This window comes from Mesoplodon mirus, assembly GCF_964341445.2.
Source record: "Mesoplodon mirus genome assembly, chromosome: 17".
NCBI classification, from domain to species: domain Eukaryota; kingdom Metazoa; phylum Chordata; class Mammalia; order Artiodactyla; family Ziphiidae; genus Mesoplodon; species Mesoplodon mirus.
In genome coordinates, this window is record NC_138993.1 from 47,003,561 (window position 1) to 47,026,700 (window position 23,140).

Sequence of the window (23,140 nt, forward strand, 5' to 3'; positions counted from 1 at the left end):
AAAAGAAAAGAAAATTAGGCCAGGTGATCAGAGTCATCTGGATCCTCAGCCACCCCATCAAGAACACCAACAACGCCAGTTCCTGCCAGATCATTATTCCACAGTACCAAGTCAACCAGAAGTCAGATATCTATGTCTGCATGATCTCCTCCGCATACAATGTGGCAGCACAGGGCAAGTACATTGCCATCGCTGGCACAACCATGGAGACCAAGGAACCCGAGAAAGAAATCAGACCAGCTCTGGAGCTGTTGGAACCAACTGAGCAGAAATTCGTTAGCATCAGTGACTTCCTTGTACCAAAATATTTGGGAACAGAAAGCCAGATCTTTATAACCCGTACGTATGATGCAACAACTCACTTTGAGATGACCTGTGATGACATTAAGGACATCTATAAGACATCTATAAGAGGATGATGGGATCTGAGTTTGAGGAAATGAAGCAGAAGAAAAATGACATGTATGGGGAAGACTGACAGTAGTACATGTTACCACCTAATTAGGACAAACTTAAAATTTGGCAAATGATGCATGTTGTATGAAATCAATATTGTAAGGCCTGCTTTTGTAATCAAAACTGAGAGATTGCAGAGCGCTGTACCAGTAAATATTCCTCCCCTTTCTAATATCATGTATTAACTTGTTTTCATGGAGTGGCTCTTCAGAATTGGTAGGTTCCCACATTCTGTTCAATTTAACCGATACTGGCTTATTTTTTCTAGTGAAGAATCAGTTTTAAAACGTGATACTGATACAGAGAACTTGATATAGTATTTGTATCTTTTAATCAGTGTAACCTTTACGGTTATGAGCTTCTGCTGCTCAAGAACTGGGTCAGTACAGTTTGCGTGCCATCTGTCCTCTTGACATTAAGGAGATTCAGAATCGAATGTTCCGTAATCAGGGATAGCATCCCTCACTCCTCCCCACCCCTTTTCGTTTACATCACGTGTTATAACAGTGCCCAGGCAGCACAGCCACAAGCTTGGTTTATGTGGGCCTCCAATTCTAACCAAACTCCAGACTTTGAGAGTCATTTTGGAGGAAGCCTCTGTACGGTGTTTTAACCTAATAAAATTGATGAGAGCAGAGGGGAAAGAAACCTATCATAAAGCAGGTAAATGTAGAGCTTCTTTTGTATCCCAAGTGTGGCTTCTTCAATGGACCAAGCTGCAACGCAGTATTGATTTGACAGAGCCTCTGCTTCAACGATGTCTGTCTCACAATGGCTCTGAATGATTTCTGTACTGCAAAATGAAGCCAAACTCTGGAAACCAAAACAAAACAACAACAACAAAATTCACAGTGACACTGTATTAATTTCCTGTGGTTGCCATAAAAAATTACCACAAACTTGGTGACTTAAAACAACAGAAATTTATTCTCATAGTCTGGAGGCCAGAAGTCTGAAACCAAGGTGTCTATAGGGCCATGCTCCCTCCACAAGCTCTAGGGGCAATCTGTTCTTTGCTTCTTCCATCTTCTGGGGCTCCAGGTATTCCTTGCTTTCCTTGGCTTATGGCCACATCACCTCCAGTCTCTGCCCCTGTCTTCACATCACCTTCTCTCCTGTATGTGTTTTATAAGGATATATGTGATTGGGCTTCCCTGGTGGCACAGTGGTTGAGAGTCCGCCTGCCAATGCAGGGGACACGGGTTCGTGCCCCGGTCCGGGAGGGATCCCACATACTGCGGAGCAGCTAGGCCTGTGTACCACAAAAAAAAAAAAAAAAAGGATATATGTGATTGCATTCAGGACCCACCCAAATAACCCGGGACAGGCTCTTCTCCTCAAGATATTTAACTTAATCACATCTGCAAAAAAACCTTTTTCCGTGTAAGGTAATATTTACAGGTCCTAGGGGGTTAGAACATGGACATACATTTTGGGGAGAGACCACCATTCAACACACTCCATATGCCTTTTAAGTCATTTGAATTAGTATTTATTCAGATCCTCCAATCGGAATATGATTTTATTTTTAAGTTATCCAACCAGAACTTTTTAAGGTATCAGCGAATTTTAGGAGTTATTAAATATCTATAAAGTTAGATTATCTTTTCAACCTACTAACGACATTTAGCAAATTACTTGCTCTTGAGCAAATGGCACCTTAATGATTCTAGACTCTGTACCATATGATGTTGTGGCATATTTATTATGAATTAAAAGACATCCTACATGACTTTTAGTAACATTTTTTAAGAACATCATGGCAATGACATTAAGGGCTAAAGAAACAGAGTTGGATGTTTTCAACAGAAACAGTGTAAAAGCCTAGCTTTAAGCTAAGCTATATTAACTTCATTTAGACCGTATAATTGCTTTCTTCTATATAGCGATTGAATTTTGCTTTACTCTATTTAAGCTTCAATAAGTAAGATCTTGAATGCCTTAATAATATAATGACTTTCATGTTTTATTTTTGTTCTACTTATTTTTTTCAGTCAGCAAAATTTTAGCCCTTCCTGGTTTTAATAAATGTATGTGTAACCTGTTTATTTCTATGGCATATGCCAGATATGTGATCATTTAGTTTCTCCTTCTATAGAAATCATTGTTACTAGATATGAAGAAATTCCAGAAATCATTGTTACCATATGTGAGGATATTCTCAATTCCTTTTATCCATTAAAGTGTCTTACTTGTAAATGAAGGAGCAAACATAACTGATATATTACATAATTCTGTGCATCACAGAACTAAATGATATTTATTATACAGTTTTAAGTTCTCAGTAAATGTTAACTATTTTTATTTGTTCTCATCATCCAGTTAGTTGACTTTTAAAGTTCAGTTGTGTCTGTTCTGTATTCAGTACGATAAAGATAAAGGGTTAGGAGCAATCTCTGACACAATCTCGTAAAACTGTTTCATGCTGATGGATAACTTGACTTGTTACAAGGCTCTCTGAAGAAGGGGATCCCTTTCCTCAACTTACTGTTTATATTGATTATTAGTAATTTACTGTTGGGATTTCCCTTGCATTGTTGTGAGTTTTAAAATATATATCCATGTATTTTTTGAGTGGATTGTTTTAGCTTAAAGGCAATGTGTTTTTATTTTACAAATGAAAAATCTAATCTGTGTATTTGTTAAAAGTAGGAAATGAGTTAATGGGTATTCAAACAGTGAAACTTAACTGACATCCACATACCTATTATTAGAATTCAGATGTTTTCTCTTAGTTCACTGGGACCCCAAATATGAACTTCTATTAGCTAGAATATTCATAGATACTCCAAATGTAATGATGCCTACCATTTCTAAAATTCCTTTTGTCCAAAATCACAGAGATGGAAAATGCCCAAAAGAATACATCTCCCAGCCTCCAGGCAAGGGTACACCCAGATCATTCTAGTCAGATAGACTGTCCGTATGTAAACCTGTAAAGGAACTCATATACCTGTAAATGACAATGAAATGTTAGCTTTGAAATTGTTTTTTAAAGTAGTTTACAGGAAAATCAGCATATGGTTAATAGCCTGTCATTTATGAGAATGGAATGTTCTGTATGTTGCTACCACAGGACATGTCTATTCTTACTCACTTCTCAACTTTTGCCATTGGTTAAACTGTGCATTGATCCAGAAATAAGTCAACATGTTTAAATGGGAAATGTGTTATTAAATTCAATCATTTGTATATAGTAAACATTTTTTTGGACCCCAAATAGCACTTGTAAAATATAAATCAGGTTGTTTAACTAAAGTGCTGGTCTCTAATTTTTGAAAATTAAAACTATGAACTGAATGCTTCTAAAGGAAAACAGTTTTTTAACCAGTTTTCCATGTTGCTAGCTACTCTACATTTATATGTGTTATCCAATATAGTAAATAATGCCTCTTTTCATTATAGAAACTACCCCTTGCCCACCATTATCAATAGCTCCCTTAGATATTAAGCATTACACTTATAAGAAATTGTAAGCTCTAACAACCTTTCTGCAAGTTTATGTACCAGTTCTCATCACACAAATTTTAAGCACTACATTTACAAATTAAGGTATACCAAGACAGCTAAAGTTTATGACTTCTTAAACCATACATATGTCTTTGATGATAGAGAGCACTAGAGAAATGTTGAACTAATGGCTCAAACTTTTTATAAGCTTTCAATAAAAAGTGCAGCAATAGTAATTCTTGGGGTTCATTTGAATAGAACTATGAAAAAGGTATCTAACTTTTTGCTTTTTATGAATTTTATTTATAAAAATTATGATATAATTTTATAAACACTTCTAAGAATTTTTAGTTGCTAATACTATCTGATAGGTGTTACAAATTTATACCTACATAATTGTACCTAAAGTAAAATTCCATACAGCTAAACTCATTTTCCTTGACCATTTTATAATAGAACCTAATGGAAATTAATTGCCGTGACTGCCTCTTCCCTGTGAGAATTTGAGTATCCATTGCACAATTCTTTGAAATGTTCTCTGCCTCCCTCGTTTCTTTAATATGTGGATGAACTTAAGGCTTCCTTCCTGTCAATTCCAAATGTTTAACACTGCTTGCCTTATTTCCTTTTATTTTAAATGGGAGCCAACATCATGAACTCCGTACTTTACAATGAACCTCAGAAAGCAAAAGAGAAACATATCTCTTCCCCATAGTTTCAGAGGAGAATATGGAGAAAAATACGTTATGCTGTGCTCAGATTTCTCTTTGATGGAGTGTGGACTATGATAACAGTAATAGGGTGGTAAAATCGCTCTCTGAATTTTTCTTATGCTGGGCTAGAAAGTATTCAACTCAATATTCATTGAACCTTTGTGCATAACACTGTAGAAGAAAAAAAAATCTTAAAATATGATTTTTGTTTCCAAAGAGCAGAAAGAATAAATGTATATATATATTTATATTTTAAAGCAAAATGTTCTCTATCTTAAGGAGTAGATACTGGTCTATGAATGTCCCTATCTATTTTAAAGGAGTATCGGGAATGACCTTTTAGAGGAGGTGGTCTATGAAACAAGCATCTGAAGTATGAATTGTGATATGCAGATCTGAGAGAAGAGCAGTCCCATAACTTTACAAACCTTCCTAAATGTAGGAGAAAAAAAAAGTAAAGGATTGTCAGGAAACAACAGATAATTCAGTCAACTGATTTGGAGTGTACAGTTAGGTAGAGAATATAAATAATTTCATATTCTGGTAGGCCTGAAATGTCAGAATAAAGGGCTTATATTTCTTCAGTTAGCAATGAGGGGTGATGTGATAAAAATCATTTTAGAGGATTAACTTGGCAGTAATATATCTATATAGACATACTTTATATATATATATATATATATATATATATATTCTATAGACTTCTATATATATATATTCAGAGTAATTCAAGATACCGTGAATAGGAGCACCTGAAGCTCAGGTGACATGTAACCATGGCCTCAATTGGTGTGATGGCATAGGGAATAGATGGGAAAATTGGTTTTAGAAATACAGCTGTGGGATGGTGACTTGTGTAGATTTTTCTACCCTGCTCTCTACTCACCACGCTCCCTTTCCTAGAGAAAAGAAATTTCTAATATGTTTGGATCCTATTCCAAGACATTGTTCGGGCCGTGTTTCTATTTGGGTAGCCTCTAGCAAAAAGGTCAAAATCATGAGGGCAGCTTGCTCTTCCGCTTCCTCTTTTCCTGTGACTAGAAAAGCAGGGTTGGAGATCACTTGCAATTTTCAGCCTTTGGCAGTATATACACGCTGATGTATTTACTCTTCAGAAGCTAGCCCATGTTAAGATGGGACTGGGGCTTAATGGCCTGTCTTAAACCTTAAACCTATCTCATTCTCCATCCACATCTACCAGACACCTCTGAATTGGCGTTTTCACTATGAGCCCAGCTAATAACATAGTCATAATTTTATTTCCCATTTGCTCCTGGCCTCTTTGCACCTGTCTTTTTCAAGAACATCATGCTGAGGGTGCATTAATGCATTTAATGGAGCATTAAATATTTCTTGGATTTCCCCAGATATCCTCTAAGTGTACCCAATCCCACTATCTTCACAAACAAGTGGATCCTACGGTCTGCACACATTAGAGGCAATATAATTTATGTTTCAGATTACTGTTTCTGGACATAGATTGCCTAGCTTATGATACTGGCTCTGTTGTTACTGGGTGCATGCTTTAGGAAAGATATTTAACCTCTGTGTCTCAGTTTCCTCATCTATAAAATGAAGACAGTAATAGTAACTTAACTCATAGAATTGTTGTGAAGACTAAATTAGTGTTTGGCATAGAGTTTGTCACATAATCAACATTAAACAGTAGCTATCGTGGTTATTAAGGACTCAGTGACTGACTAGATTTGAAAGTACGTTTGGGGCAGTTATCAGTGACTCCTACAAAAGTTTGGATAGTGGAGTTGACAATGATTTCATAATCAGAAATAAGACTTTCTGAAAGCAGAGGTGATTCATGGATGAATGAAGGTTATGATATTGATTTAGGACTTGTACTTGAAGTTCTAACACACCACTGACATAATAAAAATATGGTAAATAAATGGGACTAAGGAACTCAAGCCTGGGAGAAAGATCAGGCCTATAAGATAAAAATTTGGGACACGTCAACATTGCTGAAACTTGTACTAAGAACTGTGAAGTTTGGGAAGAGATTTAATAAGTGCTAAATACTTTCTGTGGGTTAGATACTGTGCCAAATGCTTTGAGAGTTTTTTTCCTTCCTTAATTAATTTTTTTCTCAATTTCTATTATTTCTCACAAATGCTAATTTTTTTAAGTGAGGAAATTAAGGCTGAAGGAGGTTGTTTTCTTAAAATGTCATAGCTGAAATCTACAAGCAAGCTATTAAACTAATGTAACTTTAGCAAGATTACAGAATACAGGGTCATCATGAAAAAAGTCAACTGTATTTCTGTATACTAGCAATAAGCAGTTGAAAATTTTGAAAATTAAAAGTTTTTTAATACTATCTGTAATAACATCAAAAATACTAAGTATTTAAGGATAAAATTAACAAAATATGAAGCAAGTACATGACACTGAAAACTAGTAAATATTGCTGAGAAAAAGTAAGGTAGACCTAAATAAGTAGAGAGACACATCACATTCATAGATTGGAACACTGAATATTGCTAAAGTGGCAGTTGTCCCCAAAGTGATGAATAGATTCAGTGCAATTATGATGAAAAACTCAGCAGGTATTTTGTAGAAAATGAGAAACTAACCTAAAATTTATATGGAAATGTACAGGACCCAGAATATCCAAAATAATTTTTAAGAAAGAGATGAAAGTGCCAGGATAGTTCAATAAGGAATTACATAGTCTTTTCAACAACATGCTAGAATGTTTTGATATCCATATGCAAAAAACTACACCTCAACCCTTACCTCAAACAAAATATAAAAATTAATTTATAATCATTCATAAATCTAAATATAAGGACAAAAACTAGAAAAAAAAATAAGAGAAAAATCTTATTAACCTTGGGTTTATCAAAGAGTACATAGGGCTTCCCTGGTGGCGCAGTGGTTGAGAGTCCGCCTGCCGATGCAGGGGACACAGGTTCGTGCCCCGGTCCGGGAGGATCCCACATGCCACGGAGCGGCTAGGCCCGTGAGCCATGGCCGCTGAGCCTGCGCTCCGCAATGGGAGAGGCCACAACAGTGAGAGGCCCGCATACCGCAAAAAAAAAAAAAGAGTACATAAATAGGACACAGAGAGCGTGAAGCATGAAGAAAACACTTGTTAAATTCGACTTCATCAAAAAAGAAATTTTTGCTCTTCTGATAAAAAAGGAAAAGGCAAGACACAGACTTGGGGAAAATATTTGCCAAAAAGGTATCTAATAAAGGACTTGTATCCAGAATGCTTACAACTGAAGATAAACATTCCAATTTAAAAAAAAGGGAGGGGGGGGGTTTCAAGGTTTGAATAGACATTTCATGAAAGAAGAAATGCAAATAACCAGTAAGCAAAAGAAGAGATGCTCAACATCATCAGTCATGAGGAAAATGAAAACGAAAACCACAATTAGATACCACGACAACCAGAATTCTACAATCTAGAATGGCTCAATTTTAAAATGCTGTTGTTACCAGATGTTGACAAGATTGTGGATTAGGTGGAGTATCCATACATTGCTGGTACAAATTCAGAACGGTACAGTCACTTTGGAAAACAGTTTGGCAGTTTCTTATAAAGTTAAACATTAACTTACTACATGATTCAGCAGTCCTACTTCTGGTTATTTACCCAAGAGAAATAAAAACGTGTGTCCACACAGGACCTGTCTGTAAATGTTTATAGCAGCTTTATCATAATGGTCCCAAACTGAAAACAACCCAAATACTCATCAGATAGTGAATGAATGAACAAATTTTGGTATATTCATACTATGTAAAACTACTCAGCAAGAAAAAGAAACCAACTACTCAACATGCAACAACATGGGTGAATCTTTTAAAACGCATTATGTTGAATGAAAGAAGGCAGTTACAAAAGGCTACATACTGTTTGATTTCATTTTTGTGACACTCTAGAAAAGACAAAACTAATGACAGATGGTCAGTCACCAAGAGCCAGAGGTAGGTTAAAAATATTGACTTCAAAGAAGCACAGAGAATTTGGGGGTTTGATGGAAATGTTCTGTATCATGATTGTGGCCATGGTTATATGACTATAAACATTTGTTGAAACTCATAGACTTATATACTCAAAATTGGTGAACTTTATGTATGTAAATTATATCCCAATAAAGCTGGGTTTCTTTGAGTGATTAAAAAAGGTATAGCCAATGGGTGGTTGTGCCAGTATTCAAATTTATTTCTCTACTTTATGGCCAGGGTGGGAGCGTCAGACAAAAAATAATTGAAAGTTGGGAAGCAGAAGAAACCTTTGCTGGATAGATAACTGATCTTAGTAAAGAGGGAGTTGTCAAAGGAGAGTGAAGAGGGCTCTGAATGTCTTAATAAAAGACAGCAATTTTTGGAACACCCAGTGCAGAGAATATAATAGTCTAATAGATATGAGTAAGTTTATTCCAAGCAGCAGTAAGAGCCAGGTCATGGACTTGGTTAGCATGTTGTCAGTAATGTTCCAGAGCTTTTAATCAGAGGTTGACAATTCAAATCAGAGCCAAACCAAATCTAGCCTGCCATCTGTTTTAGCACAGCCTGCAAGCTAAAAATGGTTTTTATATTCTTTAATTATTAGAAAAAAATCAGAAGACTATGTCATGACATTTGAAAATTATGAAATTCAAATGTTAGTGTCCATAAATAAAGTGTTATTGGAACACAGCCACACACATTTGCTTATGGATCATCTATGCCTCCTTTCATGCTACAACTGCACAAAGCCTAAAATTTTTGCTTCTGGACCTTTACAGAAGAAATTTGCTGATTCCTCATCTAAAGCATTTATGCCAGCTTTTCAGGAGCTTCCACAAGTAGCAGTGGTCATTATCCACCTCCTTCTCTGTGGCCATTCCCAGGTCTGAGTAGGCGGGTCACCGTTTGTGGACTGCTTCTTGGATATCAGCATGCTTTTCCCAGTGCATCTCTTTAGCTGGGCAAATGAAAAATTATTTGACTTTGAAGACATAGTTCTGTGTCTTGGTAAGGATAAGATATTTACATTCTACTAACCGGAAAACAAATCAAGTTCTATGCTTCCAAAATTTCTATATTTCAAGTAATTAGAACATCTTATGGTTCATATGAAATATGATGAGACATGTAGGCCAGATTGAAAAATGGAACTGCTTGTCCAGGAAAGCATGTAAGGTCACCTATCATTTTACCCATGACAGCCCTTTTTTTTTTTAATTTTTATAAAAAGTGTCTGGCAATCTTGAGTATTTAATTTCATTCAACAAATACTTAGTGTTTAATGTACCAGCACAGTTTTAAGCATTTTACTAACATTAGTTCATTTAATCCTCATAACATGATGATATTACTATAATTATTCACATTTTATAGCTATGGAAACTGAGACATAGGTAGTAAGGGGAAGGTGTGGACCCACACAGTCTGGCTTTAAAATCCTTGCTTGATTTAGTTATATGTAAATATTTAAAATTACATTATGTAAAAGAACGCTTCAGTCTCATTACATGAACCTTCAGTATCACTTGAGGCACTTTTTAAATTAAAACAATTAAAATAGTTTTCCAAAACAAGTCATCTTCGCTGCTTTTTATATATATATACAGCAGGTTCTTATTAGTCATCAATTTTATACACATCAGTGTATATACATGTCAATCCCAATCTCCCAATTCATCCCACCATCAACCCCACCACCCCGCAGCTTTCAGCCCTTGGTGTCCATACGTTTGTTCTCTACGTCTGTGTCTTTATTTCTGCCCTGCAAACTGGCTCATCTGTACCATTTTTCTGAGTTCCACATATATGCATTAATATACGATATTTGTTTTTCTCTTTCTGACTTACTTCACTCTGTATGACAGTATCTAGATCCATCCAGGTCCTACAAATGACCCAATTTCATTCCTTTTTATGACTAATATTCCATTGTATATATGTACCATATCTTCTTTATCCATTCGTCTGTCGATGGGCATTTAGGTTGCTTCCGTGACCTGGCTATTGTAAATAGTGCTGTGGTGAACGTTGAGGTGCATGTGTCTTTTTGAATTATGGTTTTTTCTGTGTATATGCCCAGTAGTGGGATTGCTGGGTCATATGGTAATTCTATTTTTAGTTTTTTAAGAAACCTCCGTACTGTTCTCCATAGTGGCTGTATCAATTTACATTCCCACCAACAGTGCAAGAGGGTTCCCTTTTCTCCATACCCTCTCCAGCATTTGTTGTTTGCAGATTTTCTGATGATGCCCATTCTCACTTGTGTGAGGTGATACCTCACTGTAGTTTTGATTTGCATTTCTCTAATAATTAGTGATGTTGAGCAGCTTTTCATGTGCTTCTTGGCCATCAGTATGTCTTCTTTGGAGAAATGTCTATTTAGGTCTTCTGCCCATTTTTGTTTTTTTGTTTTGTTTTGTTTTGTTTTGTTTTTTGTGGTACACGGGCCTCTTACCGCCACAGCCTCCCGCCGCCGCAGAACACAGGCTCCAGACATGCAGGCCCAGCACCCACGGCCCACGGGCCCAGCCACTCCGCGTTACGCCCATTTTTGGATTGGGTTGTTTGTTTTTTTAATATTGAGCTGCATGAGCTGTTTATATATTTTGGAGATTAATCCTTTGTCCGTTGATTCATTTGCAAATATTTTCTCCCATTCTGAGGGTTGTCTTTTTGTCTTGTTTGTAATTTCCTTTGCTTTGCAAAGTCTTAAGTTTCATTAGGTCCCATTTGTTTATTTTTGTTTTTATTTTCATTACCCTAGAAGGTAGATCAAAAAAGAAATCTTGCTATGATTTATGTCAGAGTGTTCTTCCTATGTTTTCCTCTAAGAGTTTTATAGTGTCCAGCCTTACATTTAGGTCTCTAATCCATTTTGAGTTTATTTTTGTTTATGGTGTTTGGGAGTGTTCTAATTTCATTCTTCTACATGTAGCTGTTCAGTTTTCCCATTGCCACTTACTGAAGCGGCTGTCTTTTCTGCATTGTATATCCTTGCCTCCTTTGTCATAGATTAGTTGACCATAGGTGTGTGGGTTTATCTCTGGGCTTTCTATCCTGTTCCATTGATCTATGTTTCTGTTTTTGTGACAGTACCGTATTGTCTTGATTGCTGTAGCTTTGTAGTATAGTCTGAAGTCAGGGAGTCTGATTCCTCCAGCTCAGTTTTTTTCCCTCAAGACTGCTTTGGCTATTCAGGGTCTTTTGTGTCTCCATACAAATTTTAAGATTTTGTGTTCTAGTTCTGTCAAAAATGCCACTGGTAATTTGATAGGAATTGCATTCAATCTGTAGATTACTTTGAGTAGTATAGACATTTTCACAATGTTGATTCTTCCAATCCAAGAACATGGTATATCTCTCCATCTGTTTGTGTCATCTTTGATTTCTTTCATCAGTGTCTTATAGTTTTCTGAGTACAGGTCTTTTACCTCCTTAGGTAGGTTTATTCCTAGGTATTTTATTCTTCTCGTTGCAGTGGTGAATGGGATTGTTTCCTTAATTTCTCTTTCTGATCTTTCATTGTTAGTGTATAGGAATGCAAGATATTTCTGTGCATTAATTTTTTTTTGACTACATTGGGTCTGTTGCTGTGCGCGGGCTTTCTCTAGTTGCGGTGAGCAGGGGCTATTCTTCATTGCAGTGCAGGGTCTTCTCATTGCAGTGGCTTCTCTTGTTGCAGAGCACGGGCTCTAGGCGCACGGGCTTCAATAGTTGTGGCATGCAAGATCAGTAGTGTGGCTCGGGGCTCTAGAGCACAGGCTCAGTAGTTGTGGCACACAGGCTTAGATGCTGTGCGGCATGTGGCATCTTCCTGGACCAGGGCTTGAACCCATGTCCCCTGCATTGGCAGGTGGATTCTTAACCACTGTGCCACCAGGGAAGCCCCGTGCATTAATTTTGTATCCTGCAACTTTACCAAATTCATTGATTAGCTCTAGTAGTTTCCTGGTGGCATCTTTAGGATTCTCTATGTATAGTATCATGTCATCTGCGAACAGTGACAGTTTTACTTCTTCTTTTCCAATTTGTATTCCTTTTATTTCTTTTTCTTCTCTGATTGCCATGGCTAGGACCTCAAAAACTATGTTGAATAATAGTGGTGACAGTGGACATTCTTGTCTTGTTTCTGATCTTAGAGGAAATGGTTTCAGTTCTTCACCATTGAGAATGATGTTTGCTGTGGGTTTGTCGTATATGGCCTTTATTATGTTGAGGTAGGTTCCCTCCCTCTATGCCCACTTTCTGGAGGGTTTTTATCATAAATGGCGTTGAATTTTGTCAAAAGCTTTTTCTGCATCTATTGAGATGATCATATGGTTTTTATTCACCAATTTGATAATATGGTGTATCACATTGATTGATTTGCATATATTGAAGAATCCTTGCATCCCTGGGAAAAATCTCACTTGATCATGGTGTATGATCCTTTTAATGTGTTGTTGGATTCTGTTTGCTAGTATTTTGTTGAGGATTTTTGCATCTATATTCATCAGTGATATTGGTCTGTAATTTTCTTTTTTTGTAGTGTCTTTGTCTGGGTTTGGTATCAGGGTGATGGTGGCCTCATAGAATGAGTTTGGGAGTGTTCCTTCCTCTGCAATTTTTTGGAAGAGTTTGAGAAGGATGGATGTTAGCTCTTCTCTAAATGTTTGATAGAATTCACCTGTGAAGCCATCTGGTCCTGGACTTTTGTTTGTTGGAAGGTTTTTAATCACACTGTCAATTTTGTTACTTGTGATTGGTCTGTCCATTTCCTGCAGGTTTTCCATTTTATTGGCATAGAGTTGCTTGTAGTAGTCTCTTATGATGTTTTGTATTTCTGCAGTGTCTGTTGTAACTCCTTTTTCATTTCTAATTTTATTGATTTGAGTACTCTCCCTCTTTTTCTTGATGAGACTGGCTAAAGGTTTATCTATTTTATCTTCTCAAAACCAGAACCAGCTTTTAGTTTTATCTTCTCAGAACCAGCTTTTAGTTTTATTGATCTTTGCTATTTTCTTTGTTTCTATTTCACTTATTTCTGCTCTGATCTTTATTATTCCTTTCCTTCTGTTAACTTTGGGGGGTTTTTGTTCTTTTTCTCTGACCTTAGATTGTTTATCTGAGATTTTTCTTGTTTCCTGAGGTGGACTTGTATTGCTATAAACTTACCTCTTAGAACTGCCTTTGCTGCATCCCATAGGTTTTGGATTGTCCTGTTTTCACTGTCGTTTGTCTCTAGGTATTTTTTTGATTTCCTCTTTGATTTCTTCAGTGATCTCTTGGTTATTTAGTAACACATTGTTTAGCCTACAAGTGTTTGTGTTTTTTTACGTTTTTTTCCGTGTAATTGATTTCTAATCTCATAGTGTTGTGGTCGGAAAAGATGCTTGATATGATTTCAGTTTTCTTAATTTACCAAGGCTTGATTTTGTGATTCAAGATGTGATCTAACCTGATCTATCCTGATCTATTCTGTGTGCACTTGAGAAGAAAGTGTAATCTGCTGTTTTGGGTTGGAATGTCCTATAAAAATCAATTAAATCTATCTGGCCTATTGTGTCATTTAAAGCTTGTGTTTCCTTATTAATTTTCTGCCTGGATGATCTGTCCATTGGTGCAAGTGAGGTGTTAAAGTCCCCCACTATTACTGTGTTACTGTCGATTTCCTCTTTTATAGCTGTTAGCAGTTGCCTTATGTATTGAGGTGCTCCTATGTTGGGTGCATATATATTTATAATTGTTATATCTTCTCCTTGGATTGATCCCTTGATCATTATGTAGTGTCCTTCCTTGTCTCTTGTAACATTCTTTGTTTTCAAGTCTATTTTATCTGATATGAGTATTGCTACTCCAGCTTTCTTTTGATTTCAATTTGCATGGAATATCTTTTTTCCATCCTCTCACTTTCAGTCTGTATGTGTCCCTAGGTCTGAAGTGGGTCTCCTGTAGACAGCATATATATGGGTCTTGTTTTTGAATCCATTCAGTGAGCCTGTGTCATTTGGTTGGAGCATTTAATCCATTCACATTTAAGGTAATTTTTGATATGTATGTTCCTGTTACCATTTTCTTAATTGTTATGGGTTTATTTTTGTAGGTCCTTTTCTTCTCTTGTATTTCCCACTTAGAGAAGTTCTTTTAGCATTTGTTGTAGAACTGGTTTGGTGGTGCTGAATTCTCTTAACTTTTGCTTGTCTGTAAAGCTTTTGATATCTCTGTCAAGTCTGAATGAGATCCTAACTGGGTAGAGTAATCTTGGTTGTAGGTTCTTCCTCTTTCATCACTTTATTTTTTTAATTAACTTATTTATATTTATTTATTTATTTTTTGGCTGCATAGGGTCTTCATTGCTGTGTGCAGGCTTTCTCTAGTTGCGGCGAGCGGGGGCTACTCTTGGTTGCGGTGTGCGGGCTTCTCATTGCGGTGGCTTCTCTTTGTTGCTGAGCACAGGCTCTAGGCCCGTGGGCTTCAGTAGTTGTGGCATACCAGCTCAGTAGTTGTGGCTCGTGGGCTCTAGAGCGCAGGCTCAGTAGTTGTGGCGCACGGGCTTTGTTTCTCCATGGCACGTGGGATCTTCCTGGACCAGGGCTTGTACCCGTGTCCTCTGCATTGGCAGGCAGATTCTGAACCACTGTGCCACCAGGGAAGCTCATCATCACTTTAAATATGTCATGCCACTCCCTTCTGGCTTATAGAGTTTCTGCTGAGAAATCAGCTGTTAACCTTTTGGGAGTTCCCTTGCATGTTATTTGTCATTTTTCCCTTGTTGCTTTCAATAATGTTTCTTTGTCTTCAATTTTTGCCAATTTGATTACTGTGTGTCTCGGCATGTTTCTCCTTGGGTTTATCCTGCCTGGGACTCCCTGCACTTCCTGGACTTGGGTGGCTATTTCATTTCCCATGTTAGGGAACTTTTCATCTGTAATCTCTTTAAATATTTTCTCCAGTGCTTTCTCTCTCTTTTCTCCTTCTGGGACCCCTGTAATGTGAAGGTTGTTACATTTAATGTTGTCCCAGAGGTCTCTTAGGCTGTCTTCATTTCTTTTCATTCTTTTTTCTTTATTCTGTTCTGTGGCAGTGAATTCCACCATTTTGTCTTCCAGGTCACTTATCCGTTCTTTTGCCTCCGTTATTCTGCTATTGATTCCTTCTAGTATATTTTTCATATCAGTTACTGTATTGTTCATCTCTGTTTGTATGTTCTTTAATTCTTCTCCGTGTTTTTTCTTTAATTCTTCTAGGTCTTTGTTAAACATTTCTTGCATTTTCTCAATCTTTGCCTCCATTCTTTTTCCGAGGTCCTGGATCATCTTCAGTATCATTATTCTGAATTCCTTTTCTGGAAGGTTGCCTATCTCCACTTCATTTAGTTTTTTTTTCTGGGGTTTTGTGTTGTTCCTTCATCTGGTATGAAATCCTCTGCCTTTTCATTTTATCTTGCTGTGAATGTGGTTTTCCTTCCACAGGCTGCAGAATTGTAGTCCTTGCTTCTGCTGTCTTCCCTCTTTCTGGAGACAAAATCAGTGACATCGTCTGCCTTCCAGTGGAGAGAGTACTTTGTGATGTACCAGTGTTAGCCTGTCTGATATAATAGGTCATACAATTGGGGGAAGAAAGTTCACTGCTTTTTATATTTTTTCACTGTTGGAATCCCTAGATGGTACTGTTGTCAGATTTTCATCTTTTGCCACAGTATCCATTCAAAAAAAATTTTTTTCCATTTGTTCTTTTGGTGTTTTTGTGATCCTCACAGTGTAATTGATTATGTTTCTTTTTTAAGATAATCTTTAACACCTGCTTGTGGTGTAGTTGTGAGGCTGCATCCCAGAAATAATTATTATATGTGTTAAGTATCTTTGCTTCTATATTTATTGATTCCTTTAAGAGAACAATATTAGCATCAAAATTTGCGTTGATTATGGTCTTCACAAGCCAATGTGTCCTCCCTACACAGTGTCTTATATTTCCAAATAAAGGTATTGAGAGAATACTCAATTGGAAGGGTTTTATAAAAACTCAAAGAAAAAGTGACCCCCTTTTTGCCTTCCAAATGATTTGAGGGAAAAGCCTCATCTTATATTCACACCCGTACTGTAGGTATTGGTGGGGCACAGAGCCAACTTTGTCCAAAGCAACAGGAATAACTTTTCTCTCTAGATTGCTTTCTATGACATCTATAACACCTTTAATGACCTGAACCTCCTTAAACCCCACACCTAAACCCAGGTTTACTGTCCCCATGGGGAGTCATTGTGTGTTTGATTCTTTTCGTGGACAGCCCTGGCCTGTTTCATCTTCTTTTTTCACCTTTCAGTCATGCCCTTTGCCTCTGCTGTCTTCCTTCTTTAGTTGTGTCTGTCCACACTTAGCTGCCAACAGGGTATTGCTGGAGTTTGTGTATGTCTTTTTGGTACATACTTTATTTTTATTTAAAAAGTTTTTTCTCTCTTGGATACAGGTTGTTATAGGGTAAGAGCCCAGAAATTTGAGGCAGGCCTGGGTGCAAATTCCAGCTTTGTTACTTACTTGGGCAAGTTACTAACTTTTCTAAGTCTCAGTTTCTTTATCTCTGAAAAGAGAATAATCTGAAACTCTGTTTTAAAATTTTAGAGATGATTAAGTGAAAAGCATATATATACATGAATAGCAAATATAAACATAAGGCACTAAAACGTTGGGCTCCTTTCCTTTGTATTGGTTTTGTACACATGCTGACAGGAGTCGTGCCAGTTCAAGTTTCCTCCTAGTAAAATCCTATAGAGTTCATCTCTGACTTTTGATCACAAACCTCTCTCTCACTTGCTGTTCTTACCGAGACCCAAAACAGTAGGAGGAAAAGGAAGAGGCGGCGGGCCATAATAAAAGTGCCAACTTTCCCCCAGCCTAGGGAGGAGGAGCACGAGAAGCAACAAACAGTTACTGGGATGGAAGGATATATATAGGAAAAGTATAGGGAGACAGGTGAGGCTCCAGAAAATATTTAAGGAGAGAAAGCATTTCTTCAGAGTACTAATGTGAGATTTTTTAATGTTTAATTTTTTTCATTCAATTAATACTTATTATCTTTGATTATATGAGATACTTTATTATTTCATTTTTATCCTGATGCATTTGTAGCCATAAATATACAGTTAAATAAATACCTAGATATGCAGACATTTTCTGAAATTTTATAAGCTTTCTCATTTGACAAACGGCTGTAGAAAATAAAAAGTATGATAATAACATGATATGTTAACTGTGCTAACATAATATTGTCTTAGCTATCTAGTTGTTTGAAAATCCCAAGGTAGTATCGTATAGAAAAACTACTAAGCAGTTATTTAGTCCATTAAGTCTAATGAGAGAAATTTAGAGACGAGGAAGTAGACCTAACAGAGTGATTTAGTTCTTCTCATTATTATGTTTTTCTTCTTCATTTCTGTTTTACATGCCTTCATGAGAGACATTCATGCTAGTGAGTTGCACTTTTATTTTTTTAATTGTGTGTACATTTTGCAACAACTTTAACTCCTTACACAATTTAGATATATCACGCTATCGTGTCACACTAACTTTGCTCCTTATTTGTATGTCTGTTTTTTGAATGTTGTCACATCTCCATCCTACCACCTTAGCCATTAGGTAAACTACATTTTTATAAACTTTAATCTTTCTTGTAGCTCATTCATACCTATCCTATCATTTTGGTTTCTTTTTCCTTCATTCCCTGTGATTTGTTTTCATCTTACACTGACACCCAAACCTGGAAATAATCATCTTAATTCACTAGTTTTGTCACACTTCAGAGAAGACTGTCCCTCATCAGATTAGTTTATGATACTTTAGTGTTTTCTACCCTGGCTTGAACCAACTTAGTAATTTCAGTTTTATAACACCCAAGATGGTTAATATGACTCTGTTTATTCATTCAGTAAAGAGTCATTAAGAGTTTCTTATATACCAGGTGATACACTAGATCCTAAGAATCCAGAGATACATTAAACAAGATTCTTGTACTTGAATAACTTTTAATTGTACAAGGTACTGTTGTGAGCATTTCACTTATATTTGCTCATTTAGTCAACTACAACTCAATATTCCCAAGTCTGTCCTCAGAGATTTTGATGCAGTAGGTCTAAGGTGGAACCGCAGCATCTAGAATTCTTACAGGTACCACAAGTGGTTCTGAGGTCATCCCTGATTGGGCAGATGGAATCAAGCTTAGGAGTCATCCTCACCCTTAGAAAATAAAGAAGTCTTCCTAGTGATCCAGCTCTACTATCAAACTATATGATTTTGAAGACCCAGGACTCTGGTTTCTAGATCCCTATTCAGGAATTTTCTGAGAGTTCGCATGGAATTCCTTAGCCTATTTTCAAAACACATTTATATAAGTTAAGGTTTGTAGTTTTTGCCTGTTAATAGGAAGTTAGTCTAAATAAATGACCTTTATATTCCTTTTTGCCTATACAGTACTTTGTGTGTTAGCTGTAGTAAGTTGATATCTTTTCTTTGCACTATATCTTCTGGAAAAATAGGACAAAACCATGATTAGCTTACATTCTGCTACTGTTCATACTTGACACTATTCTTCATAAAAGCATCCCCCCAAAGTGTATTTTCTTATGAATTTTTTTTAAGACTTCATTTTTTTTGGAGCAGTTTTGGGCTCACGACAAAGTTGAGAGGAAAGTGCATACAGCAAACTTAATGACTTTTTTTAGATTCAGCTTTATAATATTCTGATCTTTTTCTTTAATGTAGCCTAATGCTCTAGGGTCTGTATTGAAAGCAGCATGAAATAGTTTTGAGTACTCTGATGCACTGATATAATAAATACTCTTGGTTCAGAGGATGATTCAAGTTGAATTTTAAGTGTTGTCATGTTGCCACCAAAGAGAAAACAGCTCCCCATTCAAACACTGTTATAAAATATTTTACTCTAATTTTATCTCATGCATGCTTTGATTTATTTTAAGGCTACATTCCTTTCTTTATATTTGTTTCACTTAAGTACTTACTTTTATCTTCACATACCTGGTATCAATTTTTTGCCTTTATAGACAGCCAAATACTACTACATATTGTTTATTAATGACATTACATATTTTATTTGATCATGATATGATAGATGCATTGAATTACTCTAAATGCATGCTTGAAATTCTTATAAATCCATGGTACAGTTGTTAAACATACTCAGCATTTTTAACTCAGCAAAAAAAAGATCTCTCACATTCATTTAAGAATTAGCTTGTAAGCCAAAAATGACAGATGTAGTATTACAGCTGAGAAGTGGACTTGTTGAAGAAATCATCTAAATGGCAGAAACATTTGGACAGATACCCAAACGCCTTTTAAATTCCTTCCTCATGTCCTTCCTCATGACATAAATGATTATGTCCACATTGTGATCTACTGTGTAGCAAATGGAAAGAATGAAGTAGAAACATGGATGGCTCCCAAAACATATTCTTAGGTGAAAAAAATTTACAGAGTGTATGTGACATGAGCCACTTTTTAAAAAATGAAAAAGGAGACTGATATATCTTTCTGTGTATAATACACATGTATTGTTTAAAAAAAAGAAAACCACAATGAGGATGCATAGAAAAGTGATAAATAGGAGGTCTTTAATCTTTACTTGTAATATTTAAAGTTTTTTCCCTAAGAATGGATGTGATAAATTACAGAATTAAAAATAAAAACTTGAAAATATTTACTTGTGCAGAGAAGGAGATATATAAAAATATAAACAGCAGTTATCATTATGAGCTTACAGTTGACATTTTCTTCTATTTTCTGTATTTTCTAAAATTCTATAATGTATTATTTATATAATCAAGGCAAAAATTTTAAAGCTATTTTCAAAAAGACACACTATAAATGATGAAAGGACATTTCTTATATGGCTTATGAATTACTTCAGAATAAAAATGAATTCAAAGCATTTCTTAAATTGATCGAACTGTTTGTTCAAATAAGTGTCTATTTCCCAGTCCTGTGAAATAGTAGCATTCATCCTGATGTCACCAATGCATTTGTTAAAAATTCAGTCCTCTTTGTTCTAGTTACAATTCATATAGATTAGACTCTCTAGTAAATCCATTAGTATAGTTTGGGTAGGTAATTTTAACTACTGGTTTAAGATACCAAGTTTCAAATCAGTGTGAAGGACTCCTATTGCCTTCATATGTTTAACATTGTATCTCTTTAAAATGAAGAAGTCTTTATTATATAAATCTTATATAATACATATAATCTTTACATGGCCATTATTATGTAAATCTTATATAATACATATAATCTTTACACGGCCAGTAAATTTTTTTATTAATCACTTATTTTAGTTCTGAAATATAGGTTTTATTAAATCCTTTGCTCAGATATCACCTTTTAACAGAGAGATGCCTTCCCTGCCCAACCTCTTTAAAATAACACCACCACTAATATCTCTATCATTCTCTCTACACTCACTCTACTTTATTATTATTATTATTAGAATTTATTAGCTTATCACCTTACGTTTGTTTGCCTTTGCATCATTACAATGTGAATTCCTTAAAGAGTACTGATGCTATTTGTGGTTCTCCGGTATCTAATAGTACCTGGCGCATTTAGGTGCACAATAAATATTTTTAAATGAATTAGATGTTGAGGAATGAAATATTCTGGTTGGGACTTCCCTGGTGTTCCAGTGGTTAAGACTCCACGCTTCCATTGCAGGGGGTATGGGTTTGATCCCTGGTGGAGGAACTAAGATCCCTCATGCCATGCAGCATGGCCACAAAAAGAAAAGAAAAGAAAAGAAACAAGAAAAAAAAAGAAAGAAAGAAATATTCTGCTTAATGGAAAGTTAGTCCTATATAAAGCAGCAGATATGAAAAAGGAAATAAAAAGTGTACTTTTGTAAAAAGTACTTGTCTTGTACTTCATACTCATTATGCTTTAAATATGTAGTTGATAGAATACCAGTTAATATAAGATTAGATACAGGTCTATAAATATAGATATACAGATAGATACTATTGAGAGAAAAAAAAATCTTTAGGGATAATTGAAAAATCAGTGGTTTAGTATCTTTAACCTAAGATGATTAGCTTTTCCTCAGTTCATAGAAGCAGAAAATCTAAACAAACAGGTTTTTGTGTCCTGTTTTTTTTGTTCCCCCCCTCAATTCTTAATTGGCATAAGTGGATCTTAGGGTTTGGCTAACTATCACTTAGTGACTCATCCAGAAGCATTTTCAGCATGTGGTACAGGGCTAGTAATACATGCAGAACAGGTTCAGAAACACAACCGAAATTCTCTGTAAATAGAATGGAGATGAGTTTTATCCCCTGAGAATTAGAAATAGCAGGAACAAAGAGTAGTTAAGGTGTGGATTAGTTAAAATGAATAATTCAAAGGGAATTGAACATCAACTCAATGAAGCCTTATTAAAAGAATAAGGAGAGGGCTTCCCTGGTGGCGCAGTGGTTGAGAGTCCGCCTGCCGATGCAGGGGACACGGGTTCGTGCCCCAGTCCGGGAAGATCCCACATGCCGCGGAGTGGCTGGGCCCGTGAGCCATGGCCGCTGAGCCTGTGCGTCCGGAGCCTGTGCTCCACAACGGGAGTGGCCACAACAGTGAGAGGCCCGCGTACCGCAAAAAAAAAATTAAAAAATTTAAAGAAATAAGGAGAAAGAGGAACCCAAAATACCAGAATAAAATGGGATCAGTGTCCCACTCAGGTAAGCAAGATTGATTCTCAGTTGCTTAGAGATGGCAGCTTCTGCCCTTGTCAACTGCAGTTTCCCACAGCGAAATCCCTATCTGGAGTCTCAGGCCCATCTCTGTTTAAAAGCAATTTTTTTTTTTTAATACATGTAGAAAGTTTATCAGCAGCATATGCCCCATTTGCTTGTGGAATTTAGAATTAAATTATCCTCCCCACACAAAGGATTTAGTGGTCCAGCCATGACTACCTGCTCCCATATACTCTTTTAAACCCCACAGGTATTTTCTCTATATTGACCCAGAGTCCTTTTCAAAACTTTCTACCCAGAGTCCCTTTCAAAACTTAATCTATCTGATGCCTAACTACTAAAATCCTTCCCTGAACCCTTTCCTGTAACTGGAAATCCTGTTACTTTGCTTAACTTCTTTTACCAATCTTCCTTGTGCAGGTGTTATTTCCTTGCTCTTTATCTATCCATAGTTGTTCTACTGAACATAGACAAATGCCTTGCCTCAGCTGCTTCACTGCCTTACTTCTAAACTGGACCAGCTCTCAGAATTTCTTAATGGAAGGACCACTTACTGGTCCTGGTGATTATAGGAACCTTACCACTTAATATAATATAAGTATTTTGCCTTAGAAAGTCTATCTAGGAAATGAGATTAGATAATTGGGTCCAGAATAAATATCCAGTTTTATTTTTTTATTTTTTTTAATTTTATTTATTTATTTTGGCCATGCCATGCAGCATGCAGGATGCAGGATCTTAGCTCTCCGACCAGGGTTCGAACCCGTGGCCCCTACAGTGGCAGCGTGGAGTCTTAACCACTGGACTGCCGGGGAAGTCCCATATCCAGTTTTA

At 36.3% G+C, this 23,140-nt stretch overlaps 1 protein-coding gene across 3 annotated transcripts in view; it reads left to right on the forward strand.

Moving 5' to 3' along the window:
• The window catches only part of PIBF1 (progesterone immunomodulatory binding factor 1), a 202,973-nt gene that overhangs the window by 83,990 nt on the left and 95,843 nt on the right, over positions 1-23,140 (forward strand). The window lies entirely within an intron of this gene.